The sequence below is a fragment of the Biomphalaria glabrata genome, chromosome 16, assembly GCF_947242115.1.
Source record: "Biomphalaria glabrata chromosome 16, xgBioGlab47.1, whole genome shotgun sequence".
Taxonomy (NCBI): Eukaryota; Metazoa; Mollusca; class Gastropoda; family Planorbidae; genus Biomphalaria; species Biomphalaria glabrata.
The window spans coordinates 15,406,703-15,414,455 of NC_074726.1; positions in this window are offsets into that span (position 1 = coordinate 15,406,703).

Sequence of the window (7,753 nt, forward strand, 5' to 3'; positions counted from 1 at the left end):
TGGGATATGGAAAAATAGATGGCTGATAGTAGCAATATAGAAATGTACATAAAAGGGGAAATAATAATATAAAAATGTACATAGAAGGGGAAACAATAATCTCGAATAAACAACACAGGTGGATAGAGAAAGAGTGTGTGGGGGGGGAGAGAAATGGGCGGTGGTCAGCGACCCAGACGATTTGTTTACATATGACCGTGGGTCGAGAACAATGGAGCGCGCTTGAATGGAGAGGGTGTCCGTTCAAGCGGTGCAACTCTCGTTAAAGTAAAACGACTACAGGGGAGATAATTCAATACAGGGGGGGGATAATTCATATCTCTTTACTAGACGCGGTATCAAGGCGATCAACCGAGATAAAGGAAATAAAATAAGATGTACGAATATATACATGGTTGCCTCAACGATCAATTGAGCACCGTGGCATTAATAGATTAGTGCAATACATAAATATATACATAGGACATGTTTATGTTTTCTACTTACGCCAGTGAGAAATACACAATGCACTAATTAAATATAGATGAACTAAGCAAAATACACATGATAATATCCAATGGAAATAGCACAAAAGTAATTAAGATGGAACTTGTGATTAAGTTCGGCTTACCACCAGGTATTCCTCTAGGAGGGAGAATAAATGATATAGTCCAGACTCGATAGCTCAGCTCGAATGAGAAAGAGGGAGTCTGACTTGATTTAATTTACCTTATATACAAAGGCCTGGAAAATGTGAGCGGAAACAGGAAATGTCCTAGGCTTAGAATTATCTTACACGTGGGTGAAGTCCGACAAGAGATGGGATTCGCACATTGGGAGATCAATGGGCGTGTTTGTCCTCGTGGTCTCCTAGATCAAAGAGAGACATAGGAGAAAGGGGGGGGGGAGGAGTGACTTGCATTCCACACAAGGTGGTGTCCACTGCGGCTGTCAGACATCCTGCCGATAAAATCAAAGAGTCTGTGTGTATCTTTGCCCCGGTCAAGGGAAGATAAATCGAAAGACGTGGCCTAGCTATCTCCAATGTGGTCGACTAAGCCTAGCCTGGAGGGGAAAAGGTGGGGCGGGTGAAGAATTTGGGGGTAAGATGGGGAAATAATTAAAATAAAATAAATAAATAATGAAAAATAATAATTAATGCTGTGATAAATTTGAGTGACTCTGACAGCGAGTTTTTGACTTGTCACACTGATATTGATTTGATTATTGGAAATATTTCAGGTATAAAGAATTGTAATGAAAAGAATATGGGAAATTGGAAAAAGTGTTACGGAATGAGTATTACTCGATCCAAATATAAGGACTTGGATGCAGGAGATCTGGAAAAGTTATTCCAGTTACCGGATAAGGAAAAAAAAGAAGGATTAGCAGAAAACTCAAGAACATTAGAACTTGATGCAGTATTCAACAAAGAAAGGTTTAGTATGGAATAAAAAAATGACCCAGAGCTACGTCAGTTGGCCCAGAAAGGAGGAAGAAAAATTATTCAGGTTGTTGTACCAGCATTACAACTGATGGACTTTAACTTTGAGGTCAGGACAATATCAGGGAAAAAAATGTTGTAGCAGATACATTATCACGCTGTACTTAAGGTTGGGGAGAAATAGAAAAGTGTAGAGTATATAATAACTACTTACATTCTGTTAGAAACTAAACTTTTTTTTTACATTTGTAAGAAAAAAAATCTAGCACTGAGTGTAGTAGATATTCCACAGAGAAATGGCAAATTGTGAGTGTACACAACAATAATAAGTGATAAGATATGGATTTTAATTGAATTATAGATGGGGAGTGGTATTAATGAAATGTTAAACATTTCTATTTAGAATACTGTTAATTATCATGAACGAATAATAACAAAACTCTGGAAATAACTTATAAGACATGAAATCGGCTCTTTAATCTAACGCCATCTTGGTTGACAACAACAGTTACAAGGGATGTTACTCCCAAACACCGAGTGGTGCAACCTATATAAAACACACATCAACATCCTTTCCTTTCTATAGCCAACAAAACATATATCAGAAATATTTGCAATTGAAATACCAAAATTAATAACACATCTTATTTTATAAATATTGTAATAACTAAAAATAAAAATAAACTCTAATAAAGAGTGTGACACATATAGAATAAATATTTTAACATGCATATTAATATTGTCATAAAAATCATAATTCCTATGACACAAAGGTCTATTTGTTTCTCGAGTGCTAGTTCTTGCTGGCTTATTACTATCATAATTATTGTCTGGTACATGAGAAACAACTTCAGACTGTGCTGCATGTTGAGAACAGTTAACAGAAAAATCTGGCCTTTCATTATCATCATCATCATCCAAGACATTCCCATCATAGACATACGTGTCTTTCAAAATAGTTTTCCTTGGCCTAATATGAAATCTGTTGCGAATGTAGAATCTTCCATTATCTCCCTTGATCTTATAAAATCTTGGAGATAGTTGTTCCGTGATTATTCCAGGATACCATCCTATTTGACCTGGGTTTTGGTAATAAATAAAAATAAAATAAAATGCACATTCTAAGGTGTCTATAGTGTACATCCTGCTACTCTTCTATTACAAAATTGCAAGTGAAATATCAAATCTGCTATTCACCGCACTTTATTAATGATGCCCAGCGACTGGTAGAAATTGATAACTATATTACTGTTTAAGTTTATTATTGAAAGGGGGAGGTTTCTTATGGAGTCCCCGAGGCTGTAGCCCTGCCTGCCCTCCCTTAAATCCGGCTCTGTTCCTGGTCAATCTATGAAATCATTGCTATTTTATAGCGCATCTGTTACGTAACGTAAGTTTCAATGTCTTAGTTGAAAACTGTTTATAAGTTAGTTTAAAATTAAGACGAAATTAAGAAGTTTATAAATGTAAAGCCACCACAAATGGAGGAGCTGGAATACTTATCGAATGGCCAGATGGAGGAAAACTAGAAAAATCCATTGCAACTGGAGAGCTCTCTGACAGTCACAGAGCAGAAAGGGAAGCACTAGCTGCTACCATGCTAGCAAATCATCCAAGTTCCCCTCACAGTCAGATTGTCTTTCTAACAGACGCGAAAACAACCCTCCAAAGCTTGCAAAACTCTGATTCCCCTTATATTAAAAACCTCAGAACAGCACTTACAAAGCTCAACAACAACAGCAAAAAAAAATGTTATTCAATGGATACCAGCTCACATACAACTAGCTGGAAATGAAAAGGCTGACACACTCGCCAAGAGTGGGAGAACAAACTCACAAGTAAACTCTGCACTCTATCCAGAAGAAATGAAGAAATTAATTGTAGATAAAATAAATGAGAAATGGACGAGCTCCCATCCAAATCACAAGAAAGATGACGCTTACTATAAGCTATCCCGACAAGACCAACGTCTAATCTTTCGACTCAGGACCGGGCACAACAGAATGCGACAACACATGTTCCGGAAGCTCTAAATTGGAACCAGTGAATTCTGCCCATGTGGAGTATCACCAGAAAATGCTGACCACGTCCTCCAAAACCGCTCTCTTTACCAAGAGGCCCGTATAAAACATTGGCCCCAAACCACCCCAATAGAAAGAAAACTATATGGAGAGCTCCCTGATTTGGAAACCACTGCGCAGTTCATCTCATGTATTGGTCTAGTCATATGAACACTCCAACATAACAATGAGAACGATGAAGAAGAAAGAAGAAGAAGTTTAAATACGTGCCAAAAATAGTTTAAATAGTTCCAGCAATGCGAAAGGCGTATATTAAGGAGACTTTATAAGGAGATACATTAACTATTTCGGGGCCTCAGTGACTGTTGTAGATGTATTAAAGCTAAATTGTATTGTCAATTTATAAAGTATATTCATTATTATAGGGATTTCAAGTTCTAGAATAATAATAATAATAATAATCTTTATTATCCGTGAGGAAATGTGTTGTTTGAGTGATCAGACATGTTACGGTGCGCGTATCACAGACAAGATAAAGATCAGATTCTCAACCACAATCTGTGCAATCGCATCGCATGATCTACAAAAACACATCGTTACAGCATACAGTCTGTCAATTGTGACTTGCCTCTTGAGCTTGACGAAGCCATCCACATCGCATTCAGTGATTGTCGCTTTCGTCTTCTCCTCTTGACCTTCATTTGGTTGCAGTGACGTCGTGGTTGCATCGCCACCCACGTTAAACTCAGCGAACGTCGCTTTCTCTTCTCCTCCAGTTGGCCTTCATCTTTTTGCAGTGACGTCGTGGTTGCATCGCTCGCTTGTCATTCGCTTCTGAGGGCAGCCAATTAACACATGGAGAGGTATATAATGTCAGGACAGGGATCACAAAGATCGTTGGCCTAACATGTTGTTTCTTAGGATTATCAAGAGAAAGGCTTTGGAGATGTGTTTCAGGTCCACAGGAGGGGAAATTGTGGGACACATCATCATCTTCAGCCTTGTCTGGAGGACATGCTTGTGAGGCAGGTTGGTAACACTGCTAGTGCAAAGATCCCTTATCTTCGGCATCAGGCTCCAGTTGACCTCCTAAGCCAGGGTTTCTTCCTCTAGTCTCAGCAGCGGACCTATCATCAGTTGGGTTTAGACCTTGTCGATGACTTTCTACTTGTGAAAGTCCATCAACTGCGTCACCTTGCTTTGGTAAGTGTTCATGTTCATCATCAGGGCTTATCTGGCTGATCTTGGCATCTGGACAAACATGTGAAAGGTCCAAACCTCACCGGTAGCTTTCATCATGCAAATGTCTAGAACAGCTTCATCAGGTTTGTACTCGTTGAGGTATTCGCAGCAATCACCACATTTCTTGTCATGATAGCTACTCTCGTACCGTTTGCTATTAGAGTTGCAGGAAGCACCATCTTTACCAGCAGAGCCATTGTAGCTGCCTGTATCGTCACAGCCTTGTACAGGTAGACGTTCTATGTTAAATAATGACGCCGCTCCTTCATATTTCGAGTCACTTAGATCGCACAGCGTGTCTACCACTTCGTCCAAAAGTTTTCAGCAAGGCGCTTGTCACTTCTTTCACGGAAGTATACATTTGTTCCAATCTGGCACAGATCTCTTTCTGTAAGTCAGCCAAGATATATTCTTGAAAGGTGTTGAATAGCTTTACTACGTCGGGTTCTAATTCAAACAGGTAGGTGTCCGGATTTTCATTTTCTTCAATTAGGTCTTCTCGTAGACGTACTTGTAAGATTTCCTTGTTTCTGCTTGCCTTCAGCTCTCGCCCACGGAGTTCTCGCCTCAGTTCTTTCAAGTTCATAGTAGATCCGATCCCACTTCTTGACTTCAGTTGTAACGTTTTTCACTTTTCAGGCTCTCTGCAAACTGTACCACACGACACAAGAAATTTAAAGAACTTGACAACTCAGGCTCCAACGTAAAAGTTTAATGTTAAATACATCACAGCCAATACTTTACAATGGGCAACAACATAACACTGACTGTACAAAAGCCTTGACTCTGTTCCGGACCGTCTTCACATCGTGCAGGTTGTTACTTCGCCTCCTACTGGTGACATTGTGAGGTAACGTGAAGTGACTTGAATAACACATTTGCCCTTATATAGGGCCCATATAGGCCATCTAGAACCTGATGGAACATCGCTTGATCATTCAAATTTATCACATGACTAAATACGACGTGACTTGTGTGCGTATTATTTAGAACAGAGATCCTTCCCGAACTGATGTGTACTCTCACTGAACTGTATGTGTGTTGTCCCCTTATAGAAAACTAAACCGTTTGACCAATCTTGATAAAACTTAGCATAAATGTTCCTTGGGTGCTAACTAGAACAGTAACGTATGTAAAGTAACCCTAAAACAAACTTAAGACCCTCATGGATCTAGGTCATTACAGCCATGTTTTCATGAGATAGGATCGAAATGATCTAGATCTAATTTTAAGAACTACACTTTGCAAAGATAGTTTTTTACTTTAACACATGAAAATACAAAATATAGTCCATTCATTTTATTATTTAATCAACTCAATCTTCAAATTTGTCTTTCAAAAGATTTTTACATAAATTCATTCCTTATATCTGCGAATTTAGATGTCCTGACGTAGGCCTTTATTCTTTCATTAAGCAAGACCGCAATGTTACGCATCTTTCGAATCATAGGTCTATTCAACTCTAAGATGATAGAACTACTGTTTGCAAAGATAGTTTTATACTTTAACACATCAACATACTAAATATAGTCCATTCATTTCATATTTTAATCAGATTAACCTTCAAATTTGATTTTTCTAATCATTTTTTCATACATTCGTTCGCTATAAATGTGACTTAAGCCGTGTTGACATACATTTTAATAGTTCGATTCATGGGTCGCGTACATCTAACAAGCGCTGTGTAAACACACTATGATTGGACAGGCAAGATGAGGCCCTATATGGGGGATATTAAATATACTAACTTACACCTTAATAAGCTTATTGAGCCTTTGAATTCACTCTTATAATATTGTTATAAACATGGTTGTGGCACAGATGGGGGTAGTGGTGTGCGTGTGTAGTCAGCCGACGCAAATCGCCCCAGGCCAGCGCTAGACGAGCGGTCAACCGTGACGAGTTACTACGGTCGGCCGAGACGAGTGTCAACATGATGGTTCGAGAAGGATCGACGTCGTGAACAGAGGTCAGGAGCGTCACGAGGGATGTAGTCATTTAACCACCCAGAATGGTCGAGCGACGTTCTGTCCGGTTCTAGAAGGCCAGCAGGGACCCTATAAAGAGCGAAGGTATCAGAGACCAGTCAGTCACAACTTCCCGATCTACAGTTCGTTACAACGGCTCAGTACAAGTCCGAGGCGAGACAGAGAGACCAGTGCAAGAGTTGATATGGCGGAGAGATATTTGTACAGTCTTGTGTTACGTGCTGCCAATTGTACAGTATTGGCTGTTATTTATTGACATTAAACTATTACGTTATTTGGAAGCCCAGAGTTGTCAAGTTCTTTAAGTTGGTGGTGTCGTTTGGTGCCATTAGCAGCGAGCCTGGGAGATTCGTAACAATATATAGATCTACATCTAGTTTTAAATATATTATAGGCCTACCAGCAAATGTTTTTATTAAAAAAATGAACTTAGGTCGATTAGCTACTTCAATAGCTCCATTCAAACTATTTTATATTCACATATGCTTTATAATTATAACAGTATTATTTTATTTGGCATTGGCATTGGCCTCCTTCAGTCGTAGAACGACTATGGTTCATCTCAGAGCACACTTCCTCATGTGGCTGTAAGTGAGATGAAAGCCTGGGCATTGTTTATGGTTAGAATGATGTCGCCCACACAGCAGTTCCCCCCCCTCTCCGCGCAGCTGTGACCAAAGGAACGGAATATCCAATACAGTTTGGGGTCAGTAGCGCCGCAGGCTCTGCCAGGCTGTAGCATGGTGTGCCACAGTCTGCCTAAGGGTCACCAGCTCCTGATTTTTCCTCAGGATTGTCTCCCGAAGCAAATTTTATTTTACTTTATTTTTTCGAATACACTATATCAGTAACTATATCATTGATACTCAAATTAAGAGTTGCGGGCTGCGGGTAATATATGACAAGTAATTCAATGTAAAAAAAAACAACGATGGTTAATGGCCCACACTTTTAAGTGATCACATGACTTCGTTATGCCTCTTCTGCCCGACTCACAGTATGTCTAAAGCTCTTTAAGTTCTCTTGTAAAACAACTGTACAGTCTCGAAAGGTTAAACAAAAAAAAACAACAAAAAATA